The sequence below is a fragment of the Lissotriton helveticus genome, chromosome 2_1 (assembly GCF_964261635.1).
Source record: "Lissotriton helveticus chromosome 2_1, aLisHel1.1, whole genome shotgun sequence".
Lineage (NCBI taxonomy): Eukaryota > Metazoa > Chordata > Amphibia > Caudata > Salamandridae > Lissotriton > Lissotriton helveticus.
The window spans coordinates 2112010620-2112031401 of NC_136059.1; the positions used below are offsets into that span (position 1 = coordinate 2112010620).

General features: G+C 44.4%; 1 protein-coding gene across 1 annotated transcript in view; it reads right to left on the bottom strand.

The window, feature by feature from the left end:
• Positions 1-20782, bottom strand: part of FBXO8 (F-box protein 8) — a 249186-nt gene that overhangs the window by 227614 nt on the left and 790 nt on the right. The window lies entirely within an intron of this gene.

A 20782-nucleotide genomic window follows, 5' to 3' on the forward strand; every position in this document is an offset into this window, starting at 1 on the left:
AGGAGACTGGAAGAGTGCGAGGTCACCGGGCTGGCAAGGGATTGGTTGGTCTCTTATTTGAACAACCGACGGCAGGTGGTGGCGCTGCCCCCATTTAGATCGGAGGTGAGGAATGTGGGGCAGGGGGTACCACAGGGCTCGGCCATCAGCCCCATACTTTTCAACCTTTACCTTCGCCCTCTGGTCCATCTGATAAGATAATTCGGTATCTCAGCATTCAATTATGCTGATGATACCCAATTGGTCTTTTCACTGGAAGGAAATAACTCGGTCCCGTTGGAAACATTCCAACGCTGTATGTCAGCTACAGCTGACTGGCTTCGATCTAGCTCCCTTCAGTTCAACAGCAAAAAAACAGAGGTGCTTTACTGTTCTTCTGATAAAATACCGCGTTCACTCCCCGACAACTTTTGGCCCTCGACCTTTCCTGAGACAGTGTCAGCCCCTGAGTCTGCACGTAACTTAGGGGTTACTTTTGGGCCTAACTTGCAGCTGGATATACATGTAAATAAGACCACGGCTACGTGCATGATGCTGTTGCGCATGCTCCGTAAAGTTTTGCCCCTTCTGCCTGAACAGTCTAGACCAGAAGTAGTGCGTGGGACCATCTTAAGTCGTTTAGACTATTGCAACGCTCTACTTCTGGAAGCCCCTAAAACGGTGCTATGGAAGCTGCAACGGGTGCAGAATATGGCGGCCAAGCTGGCCCTCTCTCGCCCTAACTTCAGCTCCTCCACCGCTGCTCTCCGGGACGTACATTGGTTGCCGGTCCATTTACGTGTTCAGTACAAAGCTGCCTGCCTGGTGTTCAGGGCTTTGCACGGACAGGGCCCGGTCCCACTGCAGAATATGTTTTCATGGTATTCGTCCACGCGATGTTTGCGCTCCTCTTCTGCGTGGCTGGTGGTGGTACCGAGATTCCAGAGAGTGAGGATGGGTGGACGCTCGTTTAGTGTCGCAGCGGCTAAACTCTGGAATTCTCTGCCACTCCTTTTACGAGGTCAAAGGGACCTTCTACCATTTAAAAAAGCGTTGAAGACCCACTTGTTCCCTAGGGCAGTGTAAGATGTTGTTTCTGTTTCTGACAGTGATCTCAAGCGCCAGGATGCCCTTGGGGTGACAGTAAAGCGCTATACAAATACACAATACATACATACATACATATACTAACCCCCTCGGGGTCTGTTTTGAGCTTCCTCGCATCTCCCTCCACCCGTCAGCAGCGGAGCAGGTGCAACGGACCCTGATGCATGAAAATAAAATAACCCCTTAACCGCTGGTGTTAACTAGTTCAATATAGTAATAAATAGGGTTCAGTGAGCACCTTAACTCTCTGGTGCCACTGCACCTGCTGCACCTTTGATAACTATGCCCCGCGAGCTGCCCCTGGATTCATAGCTGTTTATAAATGAGACAGTATTCTCTCCCGTGACAGGACAAAGCTCGGCTCTTAGCGACACCCTGCCGACCTGTCCCTTGGTCCACCAATGGACCCTTCGGTCTCCAGCCTTACCCGGCGCGCGCCTTCCTCTCGAGTCAGGGAGCGCAGTCAGTCCAGGGCGCACAGCAGCATCCTGCCGGGGTTCCGCTCCTGGAGTCCGGGGCTCAGTCAAGCCGCAGCCGGCGACGGGTGCCTCGGTGCTGGACAAAGGCTCTCTCTCTGTCCGCTGCGGGATGTCTAGGCTCCGCGGGCACCCAAGTGCCTGACCTGCGCCCGCCTCCCCGGGCGCTTTTACCCATAAGGGGCTGAGGTGCAGGACGTCCCCGCCCAGCAGGCCGGAATGCCAGATATGCTCTCAAACAGATAGGCCAGGTTAGAGGTTTCACCGGCAAGGATGGGTGCAAGGCGCTCTGTAATGAGGAAGCGACGCTCGCATTCCCAAAAGCCTTTTGTAAACAAATTAGCGCTCAATACGTTTCACACTAACAGGCACATATTTCCTTCAGCGTCCCCCTAAATCCGCGCGTGGCCAGCACTTGTCGCTCCCTCTCCCATTAGGAATGCTGGGCGCGTGCCCAGCTCTTGTCTCCTTTTTGGCGGCTTTGGCGGCTGACACGATTGCAATAGTTCTCTGCCGAGAACGTGCGTCTCTAGGCCAAGACCTAAAAAGCATTACAGAAAACACACATATTCTAATTCATCGTTCATCCCTGATGGATGCATAGTGTTCAGTTTTTTAATCCAATAAAATTCGAATTGAGACAGTCTTTTAGGATTGTCCATGTCGGTCTTAGTTGTTACAACTTCTAGAACTTGAAAACATAATTGTGCCACATCATGACCATCTTTTAACCAGTGCATGGCTTTGCTGGAAGTTTTTGTTTTATTCTGGATGTTACTTTAATGCTCAGTAATTTGGATTGGCATTTAACCCACATACATTCTTCTGCAAGGACATTTCAGTGCATATATAAAGTGTTTTGGTAGCATAATTAGCTGAATGTCTTAACTGAATGGTATTACCCATGGCGGGATGTACTATTGTGTTGCCTGCAATTACATTGTTACAATGTACACAATTCAAACGCCTTTGTGTTTCTTTATAATTTTCCTCCTTAATTTGTTTATCGGGGGTCATGATCTCTTTGCTGTTTTTTGATCTGCTGCATGCGAACAGGCGTTTGGCTGTGAATAATCCTTATAAGTCCTTGTATTTCAATATACATACCATTCTGTTTGTTTACTTTGTTTGTGTACTTGTCTATCCAACTGGTCCACTTGATTCAAGGACTGTTCTAGTGGGTATCCACATTGTTTGAATTTGGCTTTACATTTCTCAAAAATTCAACAAAGGGCTAATGTTCCTGAGAAGAACAGAGAGGAAGGCACAGTCACTCAAAAGGTGGAGAGTGCAAAGGTCGGAGTACTGGATAGGGACAGTAAGCCGTATTGGATAGGGACAGTCAGTCAGGACTGTTTATGTTCATCATACGGCAGCCTCTAAAAAGATCTCCGCCAAAGTGACCCTTCGGGGGACCCGTAGGGTACTGAAGCACTGGCCCGACAAGGAGCATCACCCTATGATGTAGCATGACATTCTCTTGGGGATGGGTATGGGCACCATAAACAGTCCTGCTGACTGCCCCTATCCAGTACTCTGACTTAGACATTCTACACCTTTGGAGTGACTGTGCCTTCCTCGCTCTCCTTCTAAGGAACATTTGCCCTTTAATGAATTTCTGTATCTGTTTAGCAGCACAGGCTTTTGGACCTCAAAATCAGGATCACTGATCCCCTGTACCCCTTTCTCTATCAAGGGGTCCTTCTTGATACATCATTAGCACAGCAGCCTAGCCGAGGGACACTATCTTTGATTCTCCTCTCCTTTCCTTGGATCACAAGAAGACACAGACCTTGACCTCAATCATGGCCTGAGCTATGTTGAAGATGTAGTTGCTAAAAAACTCTGAACCTCATCTTTTTTTAATGAAGATGACAGTACTCCTTCCAGTAACAACCAGGATGATTGAAATTCCATTAACCCCCTAAAGAAACAGCACATGAGGATAGCACTCCACAGGGCTATCATGATGGAGTATCTAAGGGTCAATGCAGCACCCAATGGCCTAATCGTGAACATAGCACCACAGTGTTTCTGGAGGATGTGATCTTCAGACGAGAATGGAGCAAGATAGCATGGAAGTGCACGCGGGACTGGCACAGCCTGATAATCGGCACAGCGAAGCGCCTCACAGAAGCCCTCGTAATCAAGATAAGCATTGCTGAAAATGCACTGACAATCAGTATCTCAGCCTATAAGACTTGCTTGACAGAGATCAACACTGAGCTCAACGAGCACAAGGACTATCTCATGCTGCAGAAGATACAAAAACTGCAGCAGGACATCCACAAGTTAGACAGGGAACATACTTTTCCCTACACAAAAGAGGATTATTAACCCTCTGGGAGCGACCAATCCTCAGGTGACAGCTCTTGCACTTTCCAACAGATCATACCAATCTTCACATGCAATTCCAGTAGCAATAGCCGCCACAACAGAGGCCGCCAGGGGTTAGTTCCAGCCCCCCAGATGTGCAGCTTCCACGGATCCCCATTCCAGCTGGCAACCTGATGTGGTTTCCGGGACCAGAACCGGCAGAGTCAGAACAAGCAGTCTGATGGAGTGACATAGTGTACCTCCCTGACCCGGCTGGATCCCGTTGAGGTTTAATATAACCACAGGATAAGGTACTCTCTGACCTTGTCAAGGAACAGCGCAACAACATGTTCTTTTGAATTCTTTTTTCACGTATAGAGACGTGAGAGGTCTCTATTCACCTGAGCACTGTGGTCCTGATGAAAGCCCCATCGACCTGCTGGCGACTTCAGGGCTGAAACATGTCGACCTACACCACGCAATTAATGTGAAAGAGTCATAATCGCTCTTATTCACTCAATTTAAATTTTTAATTTGGCCTCTAGAGACCAGAACCATTAAAACAATTGTCTGGTACAGAGAGCTATTTTTAATTTCATTATAATTTCACCATTTCACGTCACAATCACGATTTCTTATCACTACTGTTTTTAACAAGGGTATTGCCTCCTGGTTGGAGGTCGCATAAACCACTAAACCCTGTGATTATGCGAACACGTGTGAGGGATAGCGGAGAACCTAGATATACTGCTTAAACATCGTAATTTACCAACACGTGTATGAGGGTTTTTTATTGGGACTAGTAAGAACCATTCCCGGATACCCCTTGTTATGCAGGACAAGTGATCCTTTCTTTTTGATCAGAAGCATTATCATTATAGGAAACTGAATGGATCACGTATTCCTATCCTCCCCCTTTATTGATTTTGAACCTGATGTGGTACCCAGGATTCGCAGGGCAACAACCCTATCCACCATTATTCCAAAACCCTAGCCCTCAACCTTTTTGGGGCAGGGGTAGAGGCAGGGGAAGAAGGAGAGGAAACAACAAGCAGGTTCAATGGCAGGAAGCGGACAACCAGTGGAAAACATAGAGCCAAACGTCCAGACCAACCTGATTGCTAACCCATCAGAAAGGACACTGGACCAAGACGGGACAGAAGCACTGCAACTGGGCTTGGGCTTCATTCCTACTCCACAAGAGGAGTCCTTTCACCTCTCGAGTGAGTTACACTTGTTCCTCTGGAAAATCAGACTCCACTCTTTTTTCCAACATGAGCCCATTCCCACACCAACAGATACAGGCCTGAGACCCAAATCCACCCTTACTCCAACAACAGCCATGACTCCTAGTGAAATAATCACCTTTGAAAAAGCGGTCTTGAAGGACGTACAAATACTGAAAAGGAACAAGGAGTACAATAACCTCCCCACCAGACTGAAGGCAGCCATCAATACCCTCACCCAAGACAACACCGTCATCATAAAACCTGCTGAGAAGGGTGGAGCTACAGTCATCATGAACGTGGAAGATTACAACTGTGAATGCCAGCGACAGTTGACGAACACCACTTACTATACTGTCATAACCCAGGGGCTCTTTCCCAGAGGCGGAATGGCCAAAACCAAGAAAATGGGCAAGAGAGTGAGGTATAGTTCAATGTTCTTTATTTCGAAATGAGGGTAAAAAGAAATTGACACAAGGTCTGTTTGGATTGTCAGGGGTCCAAACTCCTGGTTGGGTAAAGGTGCCATCTTCACCAGGTCGTCCCCTGGACTTTGGGTGGTCACCTTCCCAGCGTTGATGGGATAGCGAGGGTAGATGGGGTTGGGACAGCAAAAGGAAAAAAATAGACTGGGGTGAAGCCAAACAAAACCGGTGTTTCTCTTTCAGGGAAAAGGAGTGAGGGGGAGATGTCACCTTCAACCAGCACCGAGTGAGCCCTGTTGTGACCTCCCTCCTCCCTCTATACCGTGTCCTTCCCCCTCCAGTGACCAGCAAGCCCCTGTAGAGGCGCCCGTACCTTGGTGAGCCACCCTCCTCCAGGGGGTGGCCGGGCAAAGCGTGGTACTATTGGTCTCCTGGCTTGACGTTTCTACACGCCGGCGTAGTGCTGGATTCGGGGTCTTCTCTGGCTCCATGTCTTCCTGCTTTGGTTCTGCCTCCGTTGCTCCATGCCACGACCTCTCCGGCTTCGGGGGAACCCGCGTCTGAGTCTCGGAGGAAGGACGGCCCTCTTGATTGCACCTGCTGTTCTTCAGATAGGCCACTGAGGAGTGATGTCACAGGCCCCGCCCTCGGAGATCCCGACTGAGAGATTACCTTAAAGGGGTCGTCTCCTTCCTGCACAGAGGGTGAAATGATGGTGTCAGATCCGAAGGGCAACAAAGTCCGCAGTCCATTATCGGACTCGTGACATATACCAAGATGGACACAGATCCCACAATCTCCAAAAAAGGATCCAGAATATAGCCCACTCAGCTGAGCTTCAAGGTTGGATATTCAAGAAAGAGACAGCCTTCTTGGTTAATGAGACACCAGTCACCCCGTACTTCTATGTACTACCCAACAATCAAAAAGTGACCCGCACGCCCGGTGTGACCGATCGTCTCAGAATCTGTTTTAGAACCACTCAGCCAGTTTTGCGCAGGGATGTGGAATTCCTATAGCCGGACGCCCAGGACTTTTTATTTGGGGTCAAGGGCAACAAGTTTTAATGTGTAGTTTGTTCTTGGGACAAGTAGGCCCAACCCTCTGCAGCACAAACCCTTTGGCTGCCAGTTTGCAGTAGCACATAGAGGGCCAGGGAAGGGCACTACCTGAAGTTAAGTTATTATTTGTGTGACTATGGTAATGCTGTTCGAACTTGTATTTATGGTTCATTAATTAAAAGCCTTTATTATTAGGGTGTGCGCTCTAAGTAAATATAAGTTCTGACTGCACTACTGACAGTGGTTAAGGTATAAAAATATGTACTCACGGTTTCAAAGTTTAGCAATATGAGGCTATCCAGAATGCTCCCGGAATGCTCTATGATTAGACGCAAATATTTGCAGAAGCTTGAGAGCAAGATTAATGACTCTTTGCTTTCAATAAAAAATGTTCCTAAAAAAATGAAAATAGAAAAAAAAACATTTTGCTAAACTACTGTGAAATTTAAGGTACCGTTTCTTTGCAGCATCATTTAGTAAAATGTGTTGATGCATGCTAGTATTTCGCAAAAATATTCATGTTGGAAAATCAGTGTAACCAGTTTCAATAAGATTATGAGAAACATAAAAATAAACAAGCATTGGCAAAGCCAGTAGGTCTGAAATTAGTGGTCAGCTTTTTTAGTTTTGCTAATACTTGACTTGTTTTGGCATGGTTTTTGTAAAGCCTTCTTGATGTGAGAGCTGCTTGGCCCTCACCATTATAACAAACACTGGCAAAAGCAAACAAAATAATTGAAAATTGGTCTAAAAAAAAAAGCACACACTGCCACATTAGTTACTGCCACAGAACAAAAACTACTTTGTGTGCCAATATACTCCTTGTGAAAGAGCTTAATGCCGTCACTCACAGTGAAGCCAGCCGATACAGAAAGAGGGAGAGAGAATTTTAATCAACACAAAAGGTTGTGGTTAATGCCAGACCAAATTAGGGCCCCTATTATTAAAGAAAGTCTCAACAGTGCACCCTTGGTATATGTCCTTGCATTAAGTGCAGATATATGGCTTTCGTGAATTTACAAGAATTTATAGTAGTAGAGCAAGAAATGTACTCCTGGTAAATATTTGTGCATGTGTAGATTTGCTCATGCGAAAACCCGAGTGTTTGCAAGGTCATTTTCCCATCAACCACTTTTTTCCCAACTCTGGAATAAGGTTTATGTCTGCCATTGTCAGGAGTAAATTTCCAACATTTCTCAGTATGGGAAAAGATTAGAGAAGAGTTGTTGAAAACCCTTAACCTCATGAGCGCTACCGCGTTTTCCCGCTGTGCGCTAAAAAAAAAAAAAAAAGGCTTGTTTATGACAAAGCCAGCTCGTCATCCGCGCAGCGCAGGTAACGCTGATGACGAGCTGGCTTTGTCATCAGCACCGAAGGGGTTAAAACATGCAAGTCAGAAGATTTGCACAGACTTAAAGGGCATTCCAACCCTGGAACTATTGCTTACCACTACCTTCAGTCCCAGTATGTAAATCCGCAGAAACGTGGCAACATAAAGGGATTGCTAGTATTCAAAAACTACTATGGTATGAGCCCTGGCATAATCAGAAAGGCTATATAAGAGCTCTTATATAATGAGATTGCTGCCATAATTTGTCGCCGAACCACATGGCACCAAAGGGACAAGTGGATTTTGTTACAGGACAAGTAGATTTATGAAGCAACGTACCCCATGGACAAGTAGATATTTTAATAAATTCCACAACCCTGTTTGCGACTACTTCCTTTGAACCCTGGTCCAGACCATCCCCTCTTACCTGATACCAAGGATGTACTGAACCTCATTGCCAACATTGAGAACCCAGGAGAGATGACCCTCATCATGAAGTTGGATGTGGAGGCACTTTATACCGACAGCCCCCAAGACGCCACACTGGAAGTGGTGGAGAGCCTCTCGAGAACGACCAACCTACCACTCCAGCAGAATTCATCACCGATTGTGCTACCATTGCGCTCAAAAACAATTTCTTCCAATAGAAGACACAGCTCTACCATCAGGTACAAGGACATCAATGGGGAGTACATTTGCCCCCAGTCAGGCCTGCCTGTATGTTGCAGATTTTGAAGCTAAACACATACTCTGTGCTACCAACCCGTTCATGACCAACATCCAGCTTTGGAAGAGGTATACTGACAAAGTCCTGGAATTTTGGAAGGGGGATAGAAATAGCTATGACTCCGTCACAAAGTGGATTAAACTTAAACCCCTATCTCAAGTTCACCAGCTCCATCTCCGCCACAGATATTCCATTCCTCGACTTACTGATCAGCCTAAACAAGGCCAGCTGGAAACCAAGACTTACGGGAAAGGCACTGACAGCAACAACCTCCTCTAATTTGTGAGTCACCATCCCAAGGTTCTCCGGGAGAATCTCCCATATGGACAGTTTCTCCGCCTCAAATGCAGCGACCTGACCAGCTACTGCACTCAAGCGAAGGAACTCAGCAATAATCTCCTTGAAAGGAAGTATGCACCGAAAGTAGTGAGACTGTCAGAGAAGAGGGCAGTGAACAACTATAGAGAGGCACTTCTGGAAGCTAACACACGCACCAAAGATGATGTTATGACATGTGTGACCTCCGTCACTCCCCTTTCCAACAAGTTGAAAACCATTATCTTAAGACATTGGAGGATCTTGAATTCTGGTAATCTAAGCTTGGAACGCCCCCATTTTGCATTCAAGAGGACGTCAAATGTGAGGGATCAATTGGTACACACCAGACCACGTGTAAACAAACCCAATACACAGGCCATCCTTTGTAATCTCACACTGGTCACAGGACAGCTGTACAGCATGCAGCTTCACTACCCACTCCACCGTCCTCCAGTTGGGCAACTTCCGGTGGATTCAAAAACAGCATATCAATGTAACACAAAACACTGTATTTATCGGATTTACCTACCCACACACCATGTACTATGTAGGCATGACTCCAAGACCAGTGAAGATCAGAATGGAAGAACACAGAAGCACCCTCAGATGTGGATGGAGTGCAACCTAAATGAGCAATCACCACAAGGAGGCAAACCACTTCACCACAGACCTGAAATGGACGGTTCTGGAAGCAGATCCATCCTGGAACGCTAACACTCTCTTCCGACGAAAACAAAGGTGGGTGTATCGCCTCGAGACCAACAAAAGCGGGCTCAATGATGAAATCTCCTGGACACAGGTCTAAACATCCTTACCCACCTGTAAAGTATCTCCTTCCCACCGTGACTGGATTGACACACAACGTGGTCTGGGACATTTTAGAACCTACACTTTTGATCGGAGCCCCTGGCTAAAGCAATACTGCACTCCTTGGGTAGGGTCTACACAGGGTTTGTTGTTGCTCCCAAGGCCACAATCAGGAACAACACCTTATTGGGCTGCACATATACCTGAAAAAAACAAGCAGTGCATGACCCCACATTAATGGTTCCTTGGCCAAGAGTGGCCTCTACGTCCACCAAGGCCATCACCACCACTCTATCCCCCTCCACGTCATGATCCTTTTACTAAAAAGGGCCACCTGTATTACTGGATGTGAGAGGATGCGCCCCGCCCGCGCCCTCATTGGCATCATACCACCATGAGTTAACTTATGACCCAATGACCATCTCTGTGAAACACCCTTTCCAGGAAATATACCTTTAGGGACCCTCTCTATGCTACCCTGGGAGGCCTTCACTACACATTACATATTTGAACAGATTAGCCTCACAAACATTTTTTAATCCATCCTGTAAGACTTGCATTACACATCCCCCCAGAGTACAACTCTGCCTCTCTGTTCCCATAGAATGTATCTTTTAATCCCTTTTGTGATTCGCGGCCACTCCAAGATGGCAGCTGGTCAATAGCGGTACCGCCACTATGACGGTTTAGCACTCTAGTGTTCCAACACTGGAACCAGTCATAACAAGCTCCTGCCCCCACCCGGATCATTCTCCCGGGGACGCGGACAAGGGTAGGTGCGGACATGTAGTCCGCACACCGAAACTGTAAGTACTCTGACCGATCCCCGGTTGGCCATCTTCTTTTCTACTCCCACTTCACCCTGTAACTTTCCAGCAGTAATACTGGACACATTTTACAGATAGCACGCTTCAACGTGGCTCCTCCACACCATTTGATGTTGTCATAATTTTGCCTAACTTAGGTAAGCGCCACATCCCAGGTCTCTCTGACCCAGTTTTTGATTTATAGTCGCAGCACTACAATGAATGACACCACACAGGTGTGATACGAGCACAGTGCCAAGGGACATAATTCTTATATGTCTTTGCTGCAAAAAAATAAAAATATATGTTCAACAACTGTCTGTCCATCAACTGCCAAGAGCATTTTGAGGCACGAGTATTCAGTATCACTTTTAAATGTTATACATGGGTTTTTGTATTGTATGTGGTTACGATGTCAGTTACCAGAGTCATGATGAAGATGGTAATTTCTTACCTAGAGCTCAACTGGGGCATGATGTTCTATGACAGGAGTCTGCTTGTGTGCCATATAATCCTGCTGTAACATGAAACCTGAAACTAAACATGTGTATATGTACTGTCTGTGTCTAGGATCTTGCCTTAGATACATATCCTTGATACTAAGGAGTGAGTTATTTGTTGACTGTGAGTACCAGGGTCACAGTGATAACGTCTCCTGCAGACATCACTTTGTCAGCTCAATTTTTTATATACATTTTATATGCTTTCTCTATGCCCTTTTTTTCATTCTACATGGCTGGGGTGCAACTCTATGGGTCCATGACTTAGGGACAACACTGGTAGATCACGGTCTAATCTACCAGGATTTTTAATCTTCCCTCTCACTTTGTTTTTTCCTCCCTACAGGTCGGACCTGGAACAACATACACTCAGCAGGTAGCACCTAGGGGGACCAACTCAATGTGGGGTAGTTTGTCTACTACATATGTTGATTTTGTTCTGACGAAGCGTCACAGATCCCTATGACTAGTGGAGGCACGAAACATGTCGACACATTTGTGAAGGAGTGACCGTAGCTAGGTCACTCCCCTGAGACAGTAGGAGACTCCCCTATCTAGTCTCAACACCCAGACTACCAGGATTTCATTCAAACCCTGAAGTAGTACTCACCTGCCATATGTTTTTATCCCTGGAAGGGCAATCCCCTAATTAAAGTACAGTGCAGGATCTCCCTTAACAGTTTTAATCCCTTATTCCACACCCTGCTACTTTGCGTCACAAATCACATCACCTGCACTGATCACACGGCAGCCTATAAAAAGATATCTGCCAAAATGACCCTTCGGGGGACCCATAGGGCATTGCTGCACCTGCGATGAGGAGCACTGCCATATGATGAAGCATGACATCAGCTAGGGGATGTGTGAGGGCACTGTAAACAGGTCTGCTGACTGTCCCTATCCAGGTCTCTGGCCTAGGAATTCTACACCTATTGGGTGATCGTGTCTTCCTCTCCCTCCTTCTCAGTAACATTAGCCCTTTGTTGAATTTTTTGAGAAATGTAAAGCCAGAATTTTCATATCTGTATAGGAGCACGGGATTTTGGACCTCCAAATCAGGCTCCTTGCCCCTCCCCCCGTATCCCCTTTTCTCTAGCAAGGGGTCCTTCTTGATACGTTTAAATTTCTCATTCAAGATGGAGAGATCCTGCGGGTCCAAGGCGATTCTTTCAAGTCTGATGAATTACAAGAAAGACAAATGATTTTTCAGAGGTGGCTGATGGAAACTTTGATAACCAAACTCATTACTCCTATCAATGGATTTGGTAAAGACACTCATTTAATTCCTGCTGGGGTTACCATGATTAACACATCTTAAAAGGAGATTTGATGTTTGTGCATTTGATGAGTGAATTCGATGTTATCATTCCTATGGTTCTGTATGGTGATGCTGTGCTCCAAAATTACTGGATTTCCTTTCTATATAAGAAAGATATAATCAATGAAGTGATTATACACAGTGAGATGTTGCTGCCTTGGTTTGTCCTGGAACACAAATTTATTTTCAAATTTTGAACTTGAAAATATTAGCGTACGAAGGGCCTCTGGGAAAACCCACTGATGTACACATTTTTTAAGACAGAAAGTATCTTGCCACTGAAAGTAACTGAGGAATAAAGCAAAGTGTAAAAGTAGGAAAAGATTGTGGTCTCTATTGCACTCACACATACAATGCATTAACATCAATCATACATAGCCACCAATCTGCTGTGTCATCTGTTGGTAACTAAAATGGTATTAAAAAAAAGATGTAGTGTCCTTGGAATAGGATTGCCATTGTTGGACAAAGGTCTGAGGAAATAATCCAAATAACAGCTGATAGGATTATGTATCGACCCACAGGCAGATAAAATGGGTCAAAAGGGAGGCTCTTTTGGGTGTTTATGGACTTTAGGCATCATGTAAACTAGAGGTCTCCAAGGATATTGAGTGAATAAATAGATTTTAGCTCTCTTATTCATTCCATGTCTGCCGCTTTCATCAAAATCTCTTTCAGAGGAGGTAGAAACATTGGCGTTGGATCGGCTTCCATTTGCCTATAGATATTTATTTGTTTATGTATTTAAATTTATAATGCGCAACAGCTACCCACAGTGGGTTTCCCGGCGCAAGGGATAGACTAAAGTAGAAAATAAGGACACAACAATAGTACCATAGACCAGCTAGAGCGGGAGATTATTGAAAAAGTAGGGTTTTGAGTTTTTTCCGGAAACAAAATAAATCGGTCTCTGATTTCAGAGCGATGGGCAGTGCGTTCCAGAATTTGGGGCCTAAATGGGAGAAGGACCGACCCCCCATCTTTACAAGTTTGAATCTTGGAACAACAAAATCGCAGTTGGCAGAGGATCTTAGTGTACGAGAAGGCTTGTAAGGTTGAACAAGACTCTGTAAGTATTTTGGGGCCGAGCCCTGTTTAATTTTGAAAAGATAACACAGGGCTTTAAATTTAATGCGACTAGGGACTCTAAGCCAGTGTAGGTCGCGAAGAGCCTGTGAGGCCGATGATCTCCTCCGGATGTTACGTAGGAGTCGGGCCGACGAGTTTTGTACAACCTGGAGTTTGTTAATGGTAGCAGCGTCGGCACCGAGATAGAGGACATTTCCGTAGTCCAGGCGAGAAGTTACTAGCGCCTGGACAACGGTTCTCCTGGTGGCATGGAGCAGCATCCATAGGATTTTCTGGAGCCATCTCAAGAAGGTGAAACAGATGGCGGCCACCTTGGTGGCCTGCTGCCTCATGGAGAGTTTGTCTATGAGAAATCCGAGGTTGCGAACCACAGTGGCTGGCTGGGGGAGGGGTCCCGTGTCACTGGGCCAGTGTTGCGGGCCCCAAAGATCTTTATGCGTCCCCAGAATGACAATCTCGGTCTTGTCACCGTTTAGCTTGAGGAGATGCCTCTGCATCCACTCGGCTACCCGTGACAATCCGGTCTTCAGGATCGATACACTGTTACACTCGCTGCTGGAAAGGGAGAAAACAATTTGGGTGTCGTCGGCGTATGAAAATATAGTCAGCCCGTATTGGCGTCATTTACATGAGAGTTGACTTTTTGAACATAATGTTCTGTGTCCATAACTACAGGGGAACCCCCTTTATCTGCTGGTTGAAATGTTCTTATCTGCATTTTGCGTCAGGACAGCAAGTTGCTCAACTCTTTGTTGGTTTCATTCTTGGACTGTCTGGCATCAAATTTCACTGATTTTTTAAAACATTCTTGACCAGTCTCTCAAATGAGACCAATGACTTGTGTGTTATCGGTGCTAGAAGTGTACTCTTAGATTTAAATTCCTTATATTCAGGTTATTCCTGAATTAGTGTGAATGGTTCAAGAGTACTGAAGAATAACTTCAAACGTATATATCTCATGAATTAAAAAAAATTATATCTGACTTTCTATGACATTACTTTGGTATATGGGTACAAAGGAAATCCCCTTGTTCAACCTTCAGTTGTGAGGCTTTCCTCAGAGGATACTGTAGTGGGATTTCTCAACCATCTTCCTTGAGAGTACACCTCTACCCAGGTGTAAACTTCATCCAGTTTATAGTCTTTAGTATCTCTTTTGAATATTTTTATTTTCTAGTTATGTGCCACCTTTGCGTAACTGACAAATTTCTGATTGATGTTATCTACAATGGTTTGCCAATCACCATCTGGAAATCTTTGTTTTGGTTAGTTCAGCTTTGACACCGTGCACATCTTCCTCCAATGCTTTCAGAACATTTAAAAGCTCTTCTACGATCAGTGAAATTAAAAGTCCAATAAGCATTTATTGAATAGTTTATTGTATTTGATTAACATGGTTCCCAAGACTATCCGTAAACCTCTTGGGATTCTTTTGACTATGTGATATTGGATTATGGTAGTTGCGTGTAATCTCTGATTAATCTCTCCCCGAGATAGACACTCCAATGTTCAAGAAGCTGTGTTGGAATGGCCGCTTTGGTGCTGAATTTTCTTGTGTCTTGAATTAATCCATACAGTTTGTTGGCTGCTTCAGTGGTGAAGCCAAGTGTTTCTGCTGTGTTAGTGGTTAATTAGGCTATGTCTTCAAGTGACTTTTTTATTTGGGTGCGTTTTGGTGTTTGAGACTAGAAAAATTTTTGGAACACAGTTCGATGACTAGCAATAGCACACATTGGACAAATCGGAAGCAAGATCATCGTTAAAAGGTTTATAACAATAATCCATTTCTAGGATAGTCAGAAATCTTCTATTAGTTTCCACAAAACAGCAGTATGGAGGTGAAAAATACAATATGAAACATTCTCAAAGACTCACACGCTAATGTGCAAGCAAGTCTCCATCCAGGGAGGCATCGATTGGAAGGGAAATGAGCAGGAGCAAGTTTAACAAAACACAAGGCACTGCCTCCATGTTAATAAAATGGTGTCTCTAAAAAAATGAGGCATAACTAAACTAAATTAATAATCACTTCAAAACATCAAAATCAAATTGTTTTAAGTACAACATCATTAATTTATAGGTTACAACCATTTTCATCATACAAATCATTAGCATGCACTTATTATTTATCCACCATTGCACATTAAACAATCTTCAACAACCTCATATGAACAGCTAATTAAAGTTCGATTATGGAACCTCACAGTTAGCTTCTCCCATGAATAAGGTAAAAGGAGGTGCAGATCTCAATTGTATTTGCCACTTTTTCTGTGTTTCTTGTGCTTAGCGGCACACAAGATCATGCACAGCTGACAGAAGGGGTCATTAAAACCCTCTACATGCAAAAACACTTATCACCTTCCACACCATCCCATACATTTTCACTGTCATGCTACACTGTTATCATTTAGTGCTTGAGCTGTGGAGTGGCAGAAAACCATTTCCCATAACCACAGTTGCATAACCAACAACATACTACCAAACATCAATATTTCTGACCTTTCTACAGCACTTCAACTACACACCATAGTAGCACAAGTGGGAAGGTCACAAGTCTGTTGGATACAAGGTGGTTAGCTGTGAGAACGAGCCATATTGTGTGTTATCACAAGTGTGCTAGAAAAGAGAGAAAAAGAGACCGTAAACCCATAAACGGGTCTGAAACTATACGTGTTATGACCAAATGCTCGGTCATCCATTTCTGCCAAATACCTTCAAGCTGTAAATAGGGGAGGAGATGCCACACCTAGTGGTCAAGGTACTCAGTCGCTAACAATGGTGCATCAGGATTCATCATTGGGGAGCCCGATTATTCCACTTGGGGAGTTTTATTAGGGAAAATGACTAATGAGTTTGGACCAGCAGCCTTTTTATATAAATTTGGAGCTCAAAGGTTCTTCAAAAAAGTAAGGTTGAAGGTCCTAAAAACAGCATTAACTCTTTGGGGTGCAGTGAGGAGGATGGTAAATATTGGGATTATTTGGAATTCGCACCGATCTGGGAATCCCCAGGGAATGTCTGAAGGATGGATTGAGCCTTCCCTTGAAGCAAGCAGGGGTGTCCAAGAGGGGCGACCTGATATCAGCAGGCGGGTTGCTTCCTTGGGAGGTGCTGAGAGCAAAAACTGGCAACAGATTGCCTAGACTTAAATATGTCCAGCTCACATCATGGTTCTCAACGGCCTCCCAGGAAACAGGTGGGTTATGGGACTTTGAGGTCCTCCTCCAGGATGTTAGTGCAAAAAGTAAAGAAGTCTCAAAGTAGTATGAGCAATCCCTGGAGACAGAGGAAAAGAAACTGGAGAATCCTTACGCGATCTGGCTGGCTACATTCCAGGAACAGAATCTACAACTGCTTTGGACAGACTCATTAAAATTATTATATTCAATAGTTACACCTGCAAACTATAAAAGTGGCTAAGTTCATGTTGCTAATATAAACAACAGTTCTGTCGGGTAAAAATTAGTTCAAGCTTTAGAAAATGAATCCAAACACTTTTTTCACAGATTACAGTATTAACTTGCTCTGATTATACAAAACAACAAAAATGCAAATCCAAAACAACAGATAGGGTATAAACAGATTATTTTATGAATTTAGTGTCATTCATAATTACCCTGTATTCAATACATACATTAGATAGTTTTACACAAAAACGGCGCATCAATATAATGTGATAGTGATATTTGAGTGCAGTGATTTATCGTGCAGTGGCGAGATAAAACCAGTGACTTATATACAGGTGAATGAAGGTTTGGGTAAAATGTTGGCCAAAGCTGTATTCACTTGGTGATATTCCTCTATGCCACTGCGGTTGGCGATTGCTATGGAATACTCTCTGTTGGTCCAATGGTTTCTTTGTCGACGTTTCAACCCTAGTGATGCCCGATTCGTTGGTCAGAGCGGATCTTCATCAGGACAGGGGAGGGAGTTGTGTTGCGAAGGGGGTGATGTCGCCTCTGGGGGGCCCGTGGGTTGAAAGAAGAGGGAGGGGGCGCGCACCCAGACTTCCACTGGATCTCAAAGGCTGAGTACTCAGGTTCCAGTGGGGAGGATCCTAATTCAGAATAGAATAATTCAGATTCTTCTTGCGTGACTCTTCTTATGTCATGCTGGAAATAACTCGAGCGCTGCCGCGTTTCGTTTCCTTCTTGCTGGCAGCTCAAGGCATCAATTATTTGGCTCTTTGCCTTGAGCTGTCAGCAAGAAGGAAATGAAATGCTGCAGCGCCAGAGTTATTTCCAGCATGACATAAGAAGAGACACGCAATTCTGAATTAGGATCCTCCCCACTGGAACCTGAGTACTCAGCCTTTGAGATCCAGTGGAAGTATGGGTGCGCGCCCCCTCCCTCTTCTTTCAACCCACGGGCCCCCCAGAGGCGACATCACCCCCTTCGCAACACAACCCTCTCCCCTGTCCTGATGAAGACCCGCTCTGACCCACGAATCGGGCATCACTAGGGTCAAAACGTCGACAAAGAAACCCTTGGACCAACAGAGAGTATTCCATAGCAATCGCCAACTGCAGTGGCATAGAGGAATATCTCCAAGTGAATACAGCTTTGGCCAACATTTTACCCCAACCTTCTTTCACCTGATTATAAGTCACTGGTTTAATCTCACCACTGCACGATAAATCACTGCACTCAAATATCACTATCACCTTATATTGATGCGCCGTTTGTGTGTAAAACTATCTAATGTATGTATTGAATACAGGGTAATTATGAATGACACTAAATTCATAAAATAATCTGTTTATACCCTATCTGTTGTTTTGGATTTGCATTTTTGTTGTTTTGTAGAATCAGACCAAGTTAATACTGTAATCTGTGAAAAAAGTGTTTGAATTCATTTTCTAAAGCTTGAACTAATTTTTACCCGACAGAACTATTGTTTATATTAGAAATATTGCCCAGGTTCTGAAGGATACTGAGTTACCCCATAGTAACTTACTAGTTCATATTGCAGCCAGTCCCCAGATGCAATAGATGCAATCTCCCAAAAGCCATTGATGTACACATTTTTTTCGCATGCCCAGCAGTAAAAGAATATTGGAAGGTTGCAGAAACCACCATAAGGGACATTTTTGGGGAACCCATAACATTGACAACGGCCTTAGTACTCCTTGGGGTGGATAATAATATGTATAACACTTTGAACAGTAAGCAAAGGGGCCCGATATTCTATCTATTACTTTTGGCCAGACGTGAGATATGTAAACATTTGATAGACCCTGTCTCCACATCCGACAGGGCGGCTAAAAGTGGTTAGGTGGACTAGCAAAATGGATACCGAATGTAACCCACGAAGGTCGGGGGAAATATGGGAGGACTTTATAAAGTGGGCAAGTTAGCACTATGGTACTAAGTAGGGCTGCGTCAGAATATAAAAAAATCTATCCATAGTCCTATGATTATACCAGATCATGGTAGCTTGGGAGGTTATTTCCCCCCTGGATGCAATCAGAGCTTAGGAAGCTCAGGCGAGTGAATGCAACGGACCACGAGATGAACCTAGGGTGCCAAATCGGTCCAAGACTTGTAAAACGATATGGTGATATGAGGACTAAAATTTGACGGAGAAAAAAAGCACTATCCTTCTCAATCCAAATAACAGACTAACATATACATCGCTCAAATTACTTTCATATTTCACTATACCAATTCACCAGTAATCCTTTATGGGTTCCAGAGTAGTGTGCTAGTAGCCGAAAAAGTTCTTTGACGCTTTGTTAGGAGTAGTAAGAGCTATAATTACAATCCAATACAATGTTGCAATGGACCTCGCAGATACCATTCGACTCCAGAACACCATTAACAATTCTGGGACTACCGTCCCTGTATAGCGACCCAACTAACGGTCAAAAGATTTCTAAAGTTGATATTAAAAAACTTTTCTTAAAACAAAAAAAGTTGTACTAAAGACATGAAAGTAACTGTAATAAATATATGGTAAAACTATATTCAGGGCTACCTTCCATCCCTTTTGATTCAAATTCTTATATGGTGTTTGTCACCAATATGCAACATCGCTTTATATTGGTGAGATTCTGGTTAAACCTTATCCAAAGTATGGTAGGCTACCCTACGGGAACCTATTCACCAAACGATCTGTCAGTCTGCCTGTGTGATGGAACCTCCCCGCAATCTATTCTACACTTAGGGGCAGATTTATGATGACTGGCGCATCCCGAGGGATGCGCCAGTCATTCTGCGCCGCTGCTCCGCCACCCATGGTGCGCCGCATTTACAATGCGGCGCACCATGGGGCAAAAACGGCACAGATGCGTGACGCATCTGTGCCGTAAAGGTGGCGCATTGCTGGAGCTGCGTCGCAAGCGCGACGCAGCTCCAGCAAGGCTCGGGGGTGCCCCATCTCCACAATGCTGCGTCAAGACCTACGCCTGCTTCAAGCAGGCGCAGGGTTTTGACGCAGCATTGTCCTGAAAGTGACAGAGGGAAATCTCATAGATTTCACTCAGCCACTTTTAGGAGGCGTTCCTGCGCAGGAACGCCTCCTTATGGCGCAGGGCTTTACAAAGTGACGCATCTCCTAGATGCGTCACATTGTAAATAGGGCGCATTGTTTGCGCCGCCGTTGCGTCAAATAAAGTGACAAACCGGCGGCGCAAGGCCTTCATAAATCTGCCCCATAATTTTCTTTGGTAAATTTTACTTGTCACACCGCAAAAAGTACATTCTTCCTCTTAAGCGAAAGCATACATTTACACAATGCCACCCTGCCTAGTATTTTTTACAAATGCGGTCTGAGAACCTAGTGTATTGTCTTGCATCTGTTCTTCAATAATGAGGAGGAGACTAAAAGATTCTTAATAATAATACTTATCAATTTAATTGTGTAATTTACTCTTTTTTGGCTATTTTATATAGAACTGTGTATTTTATATTAGGAATTGGGAATATTGTGGAGGTCTTTGTTATGGATGTTTTTTCTTATTTTTAAACAGCTGCGTTTTTATCCCCTCTATAATTGTTATTTGTGCATAATCCACTTTTTGTAAATTTTGCTCAGAAAAATGCTGTAAAATTTAATTAGATGCCTAGATATTTTGTAAGAATGCACTTTCTAATGTACTGTACTTTTATGATCTTATCTTAAGATCGAATACAGTTATTCGACTGACTGGCTTCAAGAACACGGAATGCACTTCAAGTATAAACGGCAACCTCGTGCACAGAGATTACACGAGTTAATATATCAGCACTGCGCCGCGAGGACGCTCAATACTACACCCTATGTATACTAACAATCTTGTTGTATATGAATTCCCAT